The sequence below is a fragment of the Salmo salar genome, chromosome 01, assembly GCF_965601325.2.
Source record: "Salmo salar chromosome 01, fSalSal1, whole genome shotgun sequence".
NCBI classification, from domain to species: Eukaryota; Metazoa; Chordata; class Actinopteri; order Salmoniformes; family Salmonidae; genus Salmo; species Salmo salar.
The window spans coordinates 23954473-23971951 of record NC_138291.1 but is presented as its reverse complement, the minus strand read 5'-3'; positions in this window follow the sequence as shown (position 1 = coordinate 23971951).

Sequence of the window (17479 nt, the reverse complement as noted above, 5' to 3'; positions counted from 1 at the left end):
CAGCTCCCTGCAACAAAGGAGCAGGCTAATCTGGGCTTTGTGGAGGTCTTATGTTCAGAGCAGGTCTTCTGGTGAACTGACATCCTTCAGGAGTAACACTTGCTGTCTTATTAATGGTTAAAGCATTCCGACAGGCCTTCTGTTACTTACTTAAACCCTGCACTGGGCCTAATGGATGGCTAAAAGCCATTAGGAGAGACAACCTGCCTCTATTGTCTACTATGGTAAAGCGGCAGGGCAATCGATAGGGCTTTTCTTCCTTCTCCTCCTCCAGTGTTAATTTGAAATGTGATGGCAATATGGCTCCTGGCGAGTAAAGTAGACACCTTGGTTCAGATCAGAGGACTGAGAAACTGGGGGCCGGAGGAGCACCTGCGGTGAGAGGTAAGATCAGAGGTTCACTTTGGAGTACACTGATGTCATGCTCCTGCCGTGATCTATGGTGAACTACTCTACTAAACCATGTTCTGTTTCACTGTATTCTATTCTGTTCTAGTGAACTATAGTCTTCTCCACTCTACTCTTTTCTATTGAACACACGATAACACTTTACTTGACAGCCAGCGTCATAACACGTTATGACACGGTCATAACCATGTCGCAGTATGTCATAACAACTTACGTAACTTGTTATAATATGGTGATAACACTGTCATGACACATATTTAGACCTGTTGTAACATATACTGCATTATTTTATGGCTGGTTATACCTACATAAGAGTGTAAAAACCCACAACACCTACCTCACAAGGCAAAACATTCCATTACACCATAGCCTATGTGTCAACAGTAAATTTATACTAAATCAAATGCATGTATGTGATAGGCCTATCTGGCTGATATGGTTATGATGGTCATAATGCTTCTTGACAGTGTCACAAAGTGTATTTTCTTAGTCCGAGTAAAGTGACACAGGGTGGTCATAATGCCTCATGACAGTGTCATAAAGTGTATTTCTACAAGTTATTTAAATGATGATGAAAAAAACATGACTGTAAAGAATTCATTCATTATGGGTCATGACCAATGTTCCCTCACATTTTTTGGGGCACTGAGAAAATTTCAAGCCTGCTGAGCGCAAAGTTGTGAATGTAGTGAAAATTCTGTGCAACTTTCAACACGTGTTTACTGTGAACACGGAGGCTGTACCTGTTTAAGTTACAGTTTCAACAGAGGCCAAGTAGGCTACTGTGGCTATTTGATCATAATGTAGGCCTACCAGAGTGGCCTACCATCAAAAACAATGGAAATAGCTGTTCTATAATTCAGCCTACAGTACAGTGGCAGCCAATGTGTGGTGTTCATTGCAGGCCTACATACCATGAGACTTGAAGGGCTTGACATTAACCTGTTTATCCACTTGTCCTTCAGACAAGGAGATGACTGAAAATATTTTTGTGTTGGTTGATGCAAGAAACCAGTTAACAAAATAAAATGCATTATTATTCCAATACCATTATTACAGAGAATCTGTCACGGTTGTCGTAAGGATTTGACCAAAATGCAGCGGGAATATGTATACTCAACGAAACAGTCCTGTCAGGTGCACACACACTAAACAAGGAACAACTACTCACAAAATCCCATAGAAAACACACCCCTCTTAAATAGGACCTTCAATTAGAAGCAACGAGGAGCAGCTGCTTCCAATTGAAGGTAACCCCATTAACTAAACATAGAAATAGAAAGACTAGAACATAACATAGAAATATACTAACATAGAACATTGCCCAACAAACCCCGAAACACTCTAAACAAACACCCCTCTTAAAACAGAACATAGCCCAACAAACCCCGAAACACTCTAAACAAACACACCCCTGCCACGTCCTGACCAAACTACAATAACAAATAACCCCTTTACTGGTCAGGACGTGACAGTACCCCGTGCGCATCACCCCATAGCACGGGGCCTGACCAGTACCATGCTGCCTCCGGTAAGCACGGGGAGTTGGCTTAGGGCTCAACCCTGGCCTAGCCAAACTACCCGTGTGCCCCCCCCCCAAAAAAAAAAAAATGTGGGGGCTGCCTCTCAGGCTCCCTTAACTCCTCCATAGCCCTGGATATGCTCATCCTCATCTCTGCCCATGCCCATCCTTCTTCATCGTGCTCCTTACCCCGCTGCTTGGTCCTTTGTTGGTGGGTAGTTCTGTCACGGTTGTCGTAAGGATTTGACCAAAATGCAGCGGAAATATGTATACTCATCTTCTTTTTATTTTGAAGAAGGAGAAACAAATACGTATACAAAAAAAGAACAAAACGAAACAGTCCTGTCAGGTGCACACACACTAAACAAGGAACAACTACCCACAAAATCCCACAGAAAAACACCCCTCTTAAATAGGACCTTCAATTACATCTTAGTACATTTTTTTTTGGTACTGGCCCCTGTGGGAATCGAACCCACAACCCTGGCGTTGCACACACCATGCTCTACCAACTGAGCCACAGGGAAGCTAGACTGGAAGCAACGAGGAGCAGCTGCTTCCAATTGAAGGTCAACCCCATTAACTAAACATAGAAATAGAAAGACTAGAACATAACATAGAAATATACTAACATAGAACATTGCCCAACAAACCCCGAAACACTCTAAACAAACACCCCTCTTAAAACAGAACATAGCCCAACAAACCCCGAAACACTCTAAACAAACACACCCCTGCCACGTCCTGACCAAACTCCAATAACAAATAACCCCTTTACTGGTCAGGACGTGACAGAATCAGACAAATTCTGCTACCCTCTGACTATTGTCTACTTAGCTTATTAAAGCCTGTCTAAAAATACAACACTACCCCTTCAAGACAATAAAAAGCTCTTTACTTGACTCGCTTTTCAAAGATGTCTATAAATGTACATGTTTTGTGCTCTTGTAGGAATAAATCACTCCCCTATTGCTGACTACAAATGATCTATAACTGGGCTAATAGCGCACTAACTAGCAAAATATGAACAAAATGTGCACACGTGTCTACATGCATCTCTGGCTTTGATCTCAAAACAAGCGTATCCACTCACGACTACAGCTGTAAATACAGTCCAGTTCAATGTAAATGGCACATATCCATATATGGCAATGGTCTATTTGCATATAGGCCTACTGCAGCTCTGATTGGTTATGCCACACTGGTCTGTGTAGCGTACGGGCTGAGTCTTGTGTGTCAATGCAATAGAATCCTACCTACTCCGATAAAAGAACCAGGAAACACCAGTATGTTGAGCAAACAGATAATCTGACGTGTGTGTGTGTCTGGAAGTATGTGTCAGTATGTGTCAGTGTGTGTGTGTGAGTGTGTGTGTGTGTGTGTGTGTGTGTGTGTGTGTGTGTGTGTGTGTGTGTGTGTGTGTGTGTGTGTGTGTGTGTGGGGCTTTGTACTAAAGTGAACTAGCAGGTTCCCCTTTTAGACCCGTGGCACATACAGGGGGATAGAGGTCTTTGAAGTGCTGGGTCTGCCATCCATCTCCAGCTTGCTGGCTTTCATTTCATGCCAGCTTCTGTAGAGGCCAGGGCTATTAAAGAGAAACGCTCACTTGGCCCCTGCCCCTCCCTACCACATCTCCATGGTGAAACTATAACTAGAGTCCTAGGCCACTGACTCAGAGACAGAGTACAGCACAACTGAATGATATGGTGAGGAAATTATTATATTGTCAGAATGCTTTAGCGTAGGACAGAACACAATTTAGAGAACTACAGTGAAGTAAATAGAGTATGGTGGAGCACAATATAGTGTGTTCGGCAACACTGTACTTGCTAAACACATGCAGACAGACTTAAACACACACACACACACACACACACACACACACACACACATACACACATACACACACACACATACACACACACACACACACACACACACACACACACACACACACACACACACACACAGCAATATAGTCTGCCACATACCAGACAGATATGCCTTGAGGGCAACTATGACACACTAGCGTAATACATTGCAAGGCAATTCTCCTTGTGGGTAGAAGAGGAAGGTACTTACAGAGCAAGTATTTTTTTTATAATAATTTTTGGTCACAGACATAACAAAACAGACTGCCATTGAAGTCTCATAAAACAACCCACACAACATGATCAGACATACAAAACAAGAAGAAGATACTTAACTCAAGTATAAGCAACTTTGCACACCCACGTACTTACACACACATACACACACTACCTGAAAAAGTGCTGACCATATAGAGGAGATAAGAAAAAGGCAGAACAGTTTCTGCAAGGTCAGGAAAAGCGATCCATCCAGGCTTGCTGTGGCAGAGTGTCCTCTAGTGGCCATTCTGTTGAATAATACCATAGTGGAGCCTGAGGTGCAGTCTCGCTGTCTCCCCTCCACAGACTGTAATAAGCCCTTCACTACCAGGCCAGCGCAGAGCCCGCAGTCACCACAGCCCTGCCACAGTGTGTGAGTGAAGGGGCCAGAAGGGGGTGAGACCAGACCACCTCACTGGACAGCTCAAGGGGACCACCACACCGTCCTATCTCCCACCACAGTCCCCCGAGCCCTCTGGAGAAACCTACTCACTCTCCCACATTTTAATTAACACTAAAACAAACAGTATGCACACAAACCCACCCTGGTTTACTGCAGACCATACGGCAAACGGCTGCTCTGAAAAGAATAGAAAAGTCTGGTTTCCAGTTAGACCGCCCGGTTAAGATGGTGGATGGGTGACACGGCGTCACCTTGTACAGTATGCACATACCCGTACTGCTGTTGGCACCCTGCTGTGCCCCAATTACATCCACTGTGTGTCACTGAGCCACTGGCACATTGTCATCACTTACTGACACTGTCACATTGCCAGAAACTGTCAATCCCTCAGAAGAAACACAACCAATCAGTCAACTGCAGTTAACATCAGATAGTCCTGTAATAAAAACATTGACTTCTGATATAAACCAAAACACATACAAATCAAAACTTTAAAATACTTCATATTAGCAGAACAGCAGAGACATACAGTAAATAGCCTATACACCCAACCCCCAACCCCCTTTGGGGAAAGGCCCATATCTCTGTTCTTTATGGTGATTGTTGCTGTATTTAGAGTAGACTAGGCCTATGCAATTGATAACAGATAAGGCCTCTGTTAGGACTAACACAGCCCAAAACTAATATGCCTACATATAGGAGCATGAAACATGGTGCTTATGACTTTCATAAAGCCGGATAGAAAAACACACCTTGTTGGAGGATCAACATTTCAAACCCCCGGCGCTTTGGTTTTCGCTAACAAGTCGCAGACGCTGTTTTTTTCTTAAGGGACGTGTCGGATGCCAACATATTTTCTGCATAAAGCCAACGCTGCTGAAGATGTAAAGCGTAGATAAAGTGCATGGAAAGCATTAGGGGAGTGTGAGATTTACAGAACTGGAGTCAGGGAGGAATGTTTCTGCCCCGTCGCCTTCCAAGAACAACAACACACCGCGTACCCGCCATGCCAGAAGCGGGCGCTTTTTCGCGTCTCGGGTGGGTTGGTGCGTGTGAGGGGTGCGTTAACGTTCTTCAGCAGGGCAGCTTGGGCCTATACAGTGAAAGCTGAACACTGTGCTTTGTATCGTGGCCCGTGGCACAAATCAACGGTGAACAGCTCTTGGCAGCCAAAGTGGCAGCGCAAAAACGTTCATGAAAATAATATTTGTCCATAAAAGTTCATTTAACACCCGTCTCCGTGCCTCTAATATAAAGCTGTCCTTCATCAGAAGTAATGGGATGAGAAAGGCCAGATATTGAGTATGAATGGCATGTTGTTACTTCAACACAACAGTATCAATCCACTTTAGACTGTCTGGCTCTATCAAACTAAATTGGACTCAACATAATACACCTCTAATCAGTCTGGAGAAGAGGGGGGATTTTGAAGATTGCCTGCTCTCCCCCAATGTTGCCTTCCAATGAAAAGTCTTACATAAGATTAGGCCTGACTAAAGACAATCTTATGACAAAACTAAATATTTTACTCCAAAAAAGAGTGAAACAGGTCACATAATGAAGATAAACATGTTGTCCCCACGAATGATGCAGCCCCCCCACACACACACCCCCTTGGGCCAATTGAGATATGTGACTAACAAATTTCAATTAATTAATATAATTATTATGGAAAAATGCATAATTCACCCAAGTTTCATCTAAATCGGGCCAGTGATGTCTGAGATATCGCGTGTGACTAACCGCCCTGCAACACTACAGCAACTGGGCATGTTTGGCATAGAGCCCCACAGTGGACGCATCATAATACCAATAAAAACTAGCTGTCAAACACGGAAATGGTTCCAATCATCTTTCCACCATTCATTTTTCACATAGTGAATTTTACAAACACGTCAAATGAAGTATGTGTTTGGTGTAGGCTTACCTTGGTGTGACATTTTGATGAACGTGTAATTCTCTCTCAGACAAGGTTAGTTGTATCAATATATTCACCTCAATTTCCTCCCAAAATTTGAAATGCTAATTAGCAACAGAAGCCCTCAGCAAGACTACAAATTCCTGCAGGAAGCTCCTGAATGTCATCTCTAGCAACAGTGTCAGCTTGTCACGTCCTGACCATAGAAAGCTGTTATTTTCTATGGTAGAGTAGGTCAGGGCGTGACAGGGGGGTTTTCTAGTTTAGTTTTTCTATGTTGGTATGTTCTAGTTTTGTATTTCTATGTTGGGTTTTGTTTGGGATGATCTCCAATTGGAGGCAGCTGGTCATCGTTGTCTCTAATTGGAGATCATACTTAAGTAGGTGTTTTTCCCACCTGGGTTTGTGGGAGATTGTCTTTGAGTTAGTGTATGTTTCACCTCTGCGTCACGGTTTGTTTTGTTATTCAGTTTATTTATATGTATTGCATAGTTTCACCAGTTCAATAAAAACGTGGAACGATAATCACGCTGCACTTTGGTCCCTCCTTCCTACGACAACCGTGACACAGCTACCATTCACCAGCGCCATCAGAGACCTGTGCCCAATCCATGATGAATCCATGTGCTGTATTGAAATTAATTGAATAAAGTTTTGAACTTCTTACACACCCCTTCACTTTCTTAGCTAGCCACTGACTACACTTTAGCCAGCTAGTTAGAAGAGCAGTAGATACAAAAACTTTTTTAGCCTAGATAATTGTTTGTACAGTATGTCGACTATTTGTCTAGTCCAGAACTTATGGCATTTTTGAAGGGTGAGCGTAAGAGTATTTAAAGGGGAGAAGACCCCTATAAGTCTGTCAATGTGGAGAAGGGCAGCTACAGTGAGGGGCAACACACCAGTTTTGTCAGGGCCATGAGGGATAAAGACTATCCTGTGTCGGTGAGTGTAGCTATTAAGTTAAGTTTAAGCATCTTAGAAATACAATGTGTTCTATACAGCGGTCAACATTCTACAAGGAAATAACCACTTAATCAATTATATAATCATTAAACAGTTTACCCCGAATACCAGACTTAGATGAATGATAACTCAGTTCTAGAATGTTGTCATTGATGAGAATGAATAACAACATCTATTGACATTCAGAATGATTGACTTTGTTTAGACATCCAGTCTGTATTGTAGTCAAATGACCAGAGACTAATCTCAAAGGCAGAGTATTTATTTATTTGGATTGGTACAGGCATTCAGTTTTGATTTATAGTATCCTTCTCACTGTATGATTGATAAAAGTGTGTTTACTTACAGTGCATTCGGAAAATGTTCAGACCCCTTGACTTTTTCCCCATTTTGTTACTTTACAGCCTTATTCTAAAATGGATTAAATAGTTTTTTCCCTCATCAATCTACACATAATAAATACCCCATTATAACAAAGCAAAAACAGGTTTTTAGACATAAAAAACTGAAATATCACATTGATATAAGTATTCAGACCCTTTTACTCAGGACTTTGTTGAAGCACCTTTGGCAGCGATTACAGCCTGGAGTCTTCTTGGGTATGACGCTATAAGCTTGGCAAACCTGCACTTGGGAAGTTTCTCCCATTCTTCTGTGCAGATCCTCTCAAGCTCTGTCAGGTTGGATGGGGAGCGTCGCTGCACAGCTATTTTCAGGTCTCTCCAGAGATGTTCAATCGGGTTCAAGTCCGGGCTCCAATCCTGCGTTGTCTTAGCTGTGTGCTTAGGGTCATTGTTCTGTTGGAAGGTGAACCCTTGCACCAGCCTGAGGTCCTGAGAGCTCTGGAGCAAGTTTTCATCAAGTATCTCTCTGTACTTTGCTCTGTTCATCCTTCCCTCGATCCTGACTAATCTCCCAGTCGCTGCCCCTGAAAAACATCCCCACAGCACAATGCTGCCACCACAATGCTTCACCATAGGGATGGTGCTTGGTTACCTCCAGACGTGACTCTTGGCATTCAGGCTAAAGAGTTCAAGCTTGGTTTCATCAGACCTGAGAGTCTTTTGGCAAACTCCAAGCGGGCTGTCATGTGCCCTTTACCATCTGGCCACTCTACCATAAAGGCCTGATTGGTGGAGTGCTGCAGAGATGGTTGTTGTTCTGGAAGGTCCTCCCATCTCCACAGAGGAACTCTAGAGCTCTGTTAGAGTGACAATTGGGTTCTTGGTCACCTCCCTGACCAAGGCCCTTCTCCCCCGAATTGTTCAGTTTAGCTGGTCGACCAGCTCTAGGAAGTCTTGGTGTTTCCAGAATTCTTCCATTTAAGAATGATGGAGGCCACTGTGTTCTTGGGGACCTTAAATGTGTAGACATTTTTTGGTACCCTTCCCCAGATCTGTGCCTCGACACAATCCTGTCTCGGACCTCTACGGACAATTCCTTCACCTCATGGCTTGGTTTTTGCAATGACATTCACTGTCAACTCTGAGACCTTACATAGACATGTGTGTGCCTTTCCAAATCATGTGGAATCAATAAAATGTACCATAGGTGGACTCCAAACAAGTTGTAGGAACATCTCAATGATGATCAATGGAAACAGGATGCACCTGAGCTCAATTTTGAGTCACATAGGTCTAAAAACAGGTTTTTGCTTTGTCATTATGTGGTATTGTGTGTAGATGGGTGAGGAAAAATATATTAGAATAAGGCTGAAATGTAACAAAATATAGAAAAAGTCAAGGGGTCTGTCACGGATACTGCTGCTCATTCCGTTCACCAGCTCAGAAGGTCTACGTCACCGGCCTTCTAGGCGTCACTGAACTGGATCATTACCACCAACCCGAGACTGTCTTGTCTCATTACGCACACCTGGTTCCCATTTCCCCTGATTAGTATGTGTATACATGTGCCCTCCGTTCCCCATTGTTCTTCTCTATTATTGTCCCATGTCCGTTGGTCTTGTGAGTACCTGTGCTCTGTTGTACCGGCTTTCATGCTACATGTTTGTGTACTTGTTATTACAGGTCTCGTCCCGTATATTATTTAGAGGTTTACACCTCGCTCTTTTGCTTGGGTTACATCCCTATATATATATATATATATATACGTGTTTGTTTTGGGCTTCGTCCCTGTCGTTTTCATGTCGTACTTTATTTTGGGTGAAGAAATAAATACCCCTATTACGTATTCCTGTGCCTGTCTCCTATCATTATACAGCGTGACAGGGTCTGAATACTTTCCGAATGCAATGTATCCTCATGTGAAAATTACAGTTTATTAAATATTCTACTGCTGTAATGTCATCAATCAAATCAAACAATTTATATAGCACATTTCTTAAAATAAATGCATTTCAAGATGTTCAAAGTCAGGCATTGAAAGGTATGTGGCACTTAACATCCTTTCTCTTTGAAGGTCTCTATAGGTGACCAGCAGTGGTGGAAAAAGTACCCAATTGTCATACTTGAGTAAAAGTATAGATACCTTAATAGAAAGTTACTCAAGTAAAAGTGAAAGTCAGCCAGTAAAATACTACTTGAATAAAAGTGTACAATTATTTGGTTTTAAATATACTTAAGTATCACAAGTAAATGTAATTGCTAGTTGTGTATTTGACTATTGTCCTGCTACGCATTCAAAATATAATGAGTACTTTTGGTTGTCAGGGAAAATGTATGGAGTAAAAAGTACAATATTTTATTTAGGAATGTAGTGAAGTAAAAGTTGTAAAAAAATATAAATAGTAAAGTAAAGTACAAATACCCCAAAAACAACTTAATTACTACTTGAAAGTATTTTTACTTAACTATTTTACACCGCTGGTGACCAGGGGATTCTCACTACCGCATGCGAATGTTTCCGTGGAGCTCATAAGTGTAGCCATGCAGCTGCATTGGCTATTTTTGCAGTTCACAATATTGATTGTACTGGAGTGGAGGAAGCCAGCCATGCCCAACCCGGTGCAGTCAGTGGAGGATCTGTACCCAGCCTTAGATTACAAGCCTCTGTCCCGAGAGCCCACAGAGGAGGATCTTCAGTGGCTAAGGAACTGTCTCTGGGGCAGGTTTAGTGGAATGGCATATCTCCTTGAACCTGAGCCAGAATAACCCTCCCTGTCTGTACCAGACATTAAATATATATATACGGTTCAAAAGTTTGGGGTCATTTAGAAATGTCCTTGTTTTTGAAAGAAAAGCTCATTTTTTGTTCATTAAAATAACATCAAATGGATCCGAAATACAATGTAGACATTGTTAATGTTGTAAATGACTATTGTCGCTGGAAACGGCTGATTTTTAATGGAATATCTACGTAGGCATACAAAGGCCCATTATCAGCAACCATCACTACTGTGTTCCAATGGCACATTGTGTTAGCTAATCCAAGTTTATCATTTTAAAAGGCTAATTGATCATTAGAAAACCCTCTTGCAATTATGTTAGCACAGCTGAAAACTGTTGTTCTGATTAAAGAATCAATAAAATTGGCCTTCTTTAGACTAGTTGAGTATCTGGAGTATCAGCCTTTGTGAGTTCGATTACAGGCTCAAAATGGCCAGAAATAAATAACTTTCTTCTGAAACTCGTCAGTCTATTCTTGTTCTGAGAAATGAAGGCTATTCCATGTGAGAAATTGCCAAGAAACTGAAGACCTCGTACAACGCTGTGTACTACTCCCTTCACAGAACAGCGCAAACTGGCTCTAACCAGAATAAAAAGAGGAGAGGGAGGCCCCGGTGCACAACTAATCAGGAGGACAAGTACATTAGAGTGTCTAGTTTGAGAAACAGACACCTAACAAGTCCTCAACTGGCAGCTTCATTAAATAGTACCCGCAAAAAACCAGTCTCAGCGTCAACAGTGAAGAGGTGACATCGGGATGCTGGCCTTCTAGGCAGTGCTGAAAAGAAAAAGCCATATCTCAGACTGGCCAATAAAAATAAAAGATTAAGACTGGCAAAAGAACACAGACACTGGACAGAGGAACTCTGCCTAGAAGGCCAGCATCTTGGAGGCGCCTCTTCACTGTTGACGCTGAGACTGGTGTTTTGTGGGTACTATTTATATCTAAGCGACCCAAAACTTTAGAACGGTAGTGTGTGTATATATATATATATATGTATAAAAAAAGGGCACCTGGGGCATGCAGACATCCTAACTGGCATGGCGCTGTCGGTGGAGCAGCAGGAGGCTATACAGCAGGCAACAGTTGGACAGTCCACCAACCCAAACTTGCACACCGTGAGGACAGGGAGGTTGACTGCCAGCAATTTTGGAGCAGTAGTTAGGGCCAAGCGCGCTACTCCTTCGCTGCAAAAAAGGGTCCGCAGATCACAGTCGTTCAATGGGGTGTTGTCTGTAAAGTTGGGCACAGATAACAAAGAGGAGGACATCAAGGCATTCAAAATGGTTACAGGGATGGACGTGCAGGAGTCAGGGCTTTGGGTCATGGGGTCTGGGATCAATGTTCTCGTCACGCCTCCTGTCAGTACCTGTTTTCAGGGAAGCCAATGGTCCAAAAATATTCCACATAGATCATAGACACACACACTAGGCTCCAGGAATAGGTTATGGTACATACATGTTTTGCTCAAAGCAGCCAACTAAAGTAATATAGTTAAAGTGTAAAGATTCACCCATTTTTAATGTTATTGTTTTTGTGCATCTCTGAGCGATGTTCTATCAATTCCCTGGGTCAATTCATGTGTATCTGAGTTATTGCTGTTCAAGCAGGCAGAAATCTGTCTGGTTTGACGTAGCACCGTGATAAAGTCGCTCTCACTACACTGGAAGTTAATAGGAATACGACTTTTAGATTTTTCCTTTAACTTTATCATGGGCACAGTGGGAATTTATATCTGTGATGTTCAAATAATGTATTACTCCGTGTCTTACTTGCTGAAGGCCCCAGTCATCCCTGCCTGTACCTGACATTGTTGAAAAACAAGTGAACAATTAATGAAGATACACAAACAGTAGGCTTATATTACATAAACATTTTGCTCAATGCAGCCAACTAAAGTAATGTAGTTCATCTCTGCATAGTATGTTAGTTTGTCAGCTAACTAGCCAGCCAGTTTAAGTGGAATGAATAACTGACAATATTTAAATTTAACTGACAATATTTCAAATTAACTACAAACATCAAAGCAAAGCAACATCAAAGCAAAGGGCTACCTGCTATCCCGACATCTGGCATCATCCCTCGTGCCTGGAACTTCAATGTTTCCATTCAACTCCAAATAAAAAGTAAGTGGAGTTGGATAGGACACACCCTACGAAAATCATCTGGACTGCTTAACTAGAGAGAGAGAGAGAGAGAGAGTACATATAAGGATGGGAGAGCCGTCACTTCCAGCAGATCTCTCGTGGGGGTGAGCCTGATGTTCCGCATGTCACGCCTCATGTCTAAAACATGGGGAAAAGGGGACATAAGGTCAACATTTTGATGCCTCTAGAAATTCAATGTTTTACACAAAATTATATTGTATTTGATGAGTTACTAACCTGTCCGTCCACAGGCTCTATGTGCTTTAGTCTCCACAAATGGACGTTTGTACTCGGACCACACTGGCACAGGATGTCCTGAGGGATACATTCCTGTTGGACTGGAAAACAAAGAGATATTTGGTCAGTGGTGGGTCTTTTTCAATGCCGAATCAACATCTTTATCTGGAGAGAAAATCCTTTGTCATAACACAAACCCACCTTGGACAATGTGATAAGTGGTCCCAATCAACAGCTACTTTTTTTAACCTTTATTTAACTAGGCAAATCAGTTAAGAACAAATTACTATTTTCAATGACGGCCTAGGAACAGTGGGCTAAGCTGCCTTGTTCAGGGGCAGAACGACAGATTTTTACCTTGTCAGCTCGGGGATTCGATCTTGCAACGCTCTAACCACTAGGCTACCTGCCTCCCCACTTCTCTGATGAGTGGGTCTTGAAGGTTTACAAGTGCACAGCAAGTCTGCACCAGCACATTACATTAACGATGTAGATAAGGTGGGATGAATTTTGAAATATTTTAGTTGAGGATTTGCCCTCTAAACATGGATCCTGTTTCTCGCTATGTCTTTTGTGAGATGTATCTCACTCTCTGTGAACCTTCCGTGGTTCAGGAATCGAGGAATGTTCACAGTGACTCCTGCAGGCATCAAGCTTTAGATCAAGAAGCCTTTGTCTGCCAAAATCATTTCAAGACGTGAAGATCTTCTCAAATCCCGACATATGGACAATGGCTTTGTCCGACACAGATCCTGGATACATATCACTGCAGTATGTTATCACCTCATTAGGTGCAACTCCCAGGAGTAGCTTGAAGGAGCGCATTGAACAGTACACAGAGTAGGTTTGCTTCTGCAGATCAATCTTACTTGGAGTAGCAACTTCTATATCAGTACAGTCAATGACCATCCTGCAGTTTCTGCTGGACATCTGAAAAGACGCAGGCAAGCACATTTGGTTCTTCTCCCGACTTGGAACAGTCTTCATGATTCTAATTTAAAAAAGCTTGTGGATCACGTGAATGAAAGTGATGGTAACATTGCTGACAGTGCTTGCACTACAATGGAATAGTTGAGCCAGGTGCAAGTTAGTGTAGCTGTGACACAACTTCATAAGCACCATAAGAACTTACTACTAGCCTGAGTAACATTCAGGTCCTAAATTTGTGGCATGCGATGTTTGTAAAGGCAACATTTCTGTGCTGTGTCAGGCTAGTTTGGCACATTTTCTACCAGCCATTTCACTGCTGTGTCAGGCTAGTTTGGCACATTGTCTACTAGCCCAGTCTGAAAAATACTAGCCTCGGGCTAGCTTAATTTACATCCCTGCTGACATGTCTAACTGGCTTCACAGGTCATTTGATTAGACATGTACAACAGATGGACAGATGAACAAAATCGTTTGTGTTTTGTATGAGGAAAACATTGAGCCCACAGGTCCTTTAGGAGCTAACTTGCCAGCTAACTTTAGCTAATGTAGATAACTAGCCAACCAAGATACCTAACTAGCTAACCCACCAGGCGATATTTAGTCAACATTAGCTCACCGTTTGTGTAGTCAGACTTTTCTAAGTGGTGTCATGTGCGCTAACCAACTATCCTTGCCATGGGCACCATGGCCTAACGTTAGCTAGTAAGTCTGACTACACGAACAGTGAGTTAACGTTAACTAGCTAGCTAAATATCCCTTCTCTGGTGGGCTAACTCTAGCTAGCATGTCACCATGTGAAAAAGTATGACTACACAAACTGTGAGCTAACTTTAATTAGCTGGCTAGCTCACTAAAGAGGTCACAACAGTCATTATGCTGGTTTTCTTTTTACTTGTAAGGAATATGCGTTGTACATGTAACTATAGTCAGGGGTTCTTTAGCATCTGTTCATAAGAACCTAGCTAACCACAGATTTTTGACCTAACAAAAATAGCTTGTAAGCAGCTAGCCAACCTTATCACACGGCTCCAGCCACGCCTCTTGCTTACAGAGGTCGGAAAACAATAAAATGCACATATGCTTATTGGAGTAGTGGTTACAATCCGGTACATAGCACAGAACCATCCTTGCTTCTGATCGACAGAGAGACCTAAGGTTAGCTAGCTAGCTACCCGAGGACAATGACACAACGGGATGCAGCAATTAAAGTTTTCTGTCAATGACATTTGGTTTCTAATGTGATGTGATTGAATTTGGCTACAGACAAACTGGCATCGCTTGAGACTTTTTTTTGGTGCCCCAGGACCATTCACAGCTGAGTTTACTCAGCTTAGCTCAAAGCTGATTTGCTATTATTATTAATTTGTTTTATTCAATTGAGGCCAAATGCTTGCTGACTTCCCTTGAATTCAATGCTACTGGGGGCAACAATGTCATACTATTTTTGACCAGACAGAATAGATGGGCTACACATACAGAGACAGAGGGGCGTTGTTTCGTTCGCTTGGATAATCACTCCAGTGAGATACATTCAGCCTCTTGCGAATTGAAGGACATTTATGAAACACAGAGAGACGAAAGAAAAATGATTTTGTATGTTTTTCTTTTTGTCATTTTTTTGGGAAGCCTGGCTTCCCATGGCATCCATGAAAACACGCCATAGGATACCAGTCAGTCACTATGATAACAGACATGAATTGTGAAATATGGCTAAATATATTGTCTCTATTGGATTCTTATGTGACCACAGATACCAACAAATAAACAAAATACATATTCAGTTCTAAAGAACAAGGGTATTGTCTGAACAATTGGCATATTAATGCGTTTAATATTGTTTGGTTAAAAAATCCTTCCAACCACTTGCTCAAAAACCTATTTTATGACTATATAGTAACCAGAGATACACTCATAACATGTCATTGTCTCTCTCAGGAGATAACATCACATTGACACAATGCTGATGGAAATGCTTATGGTTATGGTGACTAGCTCCCCCTGTTGGTCATCTGGCTCCTGCCTTCCTGTTCACACCCGGAACAGAGCAGAGACTGGAACACAGAAACAGCTATATGGACACTACTGACCTGCAAAGCGATATTTAATTTCAATTACAATAATACACCACACCCCTAATAACTGTGTGGTCTGACTGAATGATAGCCAGCCTTGTTTTGGTTACACACACACAGCTCCAGTCCATTGGTTTAAGTCTGGGTGGATTTCCTCTGTGTGACTTATGAGGAAAGAGAGAGACTGTGTGAAAATGTTATTTAGCCAGAAGAGAATGTCTGGGTGTGAAACATGACACTTTAATGATCTGGAGGACACCCCTGCACCTCTTCCTGCTTGCACAACTTTGGGAATTATCTGCCAGTAGAATTGACTTGTTTGTGCAGTGCAACACGGAAATAGTTCCAATTAGGAGCAGACAGGGTCCAAAACATGATGAAGCAGCTTAAGTCTGAATGTGAAGGCATCTTCAGTTGGAAGGAGGGTGGACATTCATTCCACTTCAGTGAAAAAAACTGTGAAGAGGTCAGTTAACAAACTGAGGGGTATCCATTGAAGCAAGCTAGATCTACTCAGGGTTTCCTAAAGCTAACCAGCATCAGTTAGCTTCACATTCCAGCTCAGGCTTCATCTATACTACGACGGTGGAGATTGCTCGTCAGCCTGCTGATAACTAGTAGGCTTGTAACTTCGCGTGCATGTCGCACATGGCTAGTCGAACACTAAACTCTTCATTGAGAACAAGCCGAAACGTTATTCCATGGGCGAGTCAATTCCGCATTTAAATTTGTGCCGAAATCAAAATGAAAGAAAAGTTATAGTGCAAATTCAGCAGGCTATAGTTTGAAATTGGCTTTTATTACATTTCCTTCACATCGACTTCGGTGTGCTTCTCAATGCACCTTCTCCAACTCTTATCATAAAAAATGTCATCATACAAGTGTTTATAATGTGCGTTTAGTTTAAAATGCATTCTGTCATTACTAAATGTGTAATGTCATATTTTAACTTTTTTTTTACACAAAAACAATTGATTAATAAAATATTTAATCAGCAGTCTTCCTCAAATGAAAGGGATGATGACGCAATCTTTGCAAGAGGGAAGGAATCTGATTTCATTGGTCCTCAAATCGTGGCTCAGTCATTTAATTCAGGGTGAGTGAAGTTCAGTGGAGGCTGGTGGGATGGGCTATAGGAGGGCTGTCATATAGTAATAAATGGAACAGTATCAAACATATGGAAACCACGTTTGACTCCATTCCATTTATTACACTCCAATGACCCTGTCCTCCTATAGCTCCTCCCACCAGACTCCACTGGTGGAGTTAGCTGTGAGCAGGTTAGTTCTGAAGGATTCATTGCCATATAAACTTACCTGGCTAAAAGGTGAGCCACTTTCATATGACCCGGTTATCCCGATCAGAGTTGACCAAAGTTACCTCGCTAACTCATTAAGAAAGCTAAACTTAGATATGTATTTTTGGTTGTTGAAGCAGTTAACCTTGAAATGGCATGGCCCATTTCAGAATATTTCAGAATATTAAGGCAAGTTAGCTCTGCTCCGTCTCCCCTCAATCACCCATAACATAATGACATGTACAGTGACTGTAGGCCCACTAGGTAACTGATTTTAAAACTTATTGATCCTGCGTTCTGGAACAGCCCCTAGCAATCACAGCT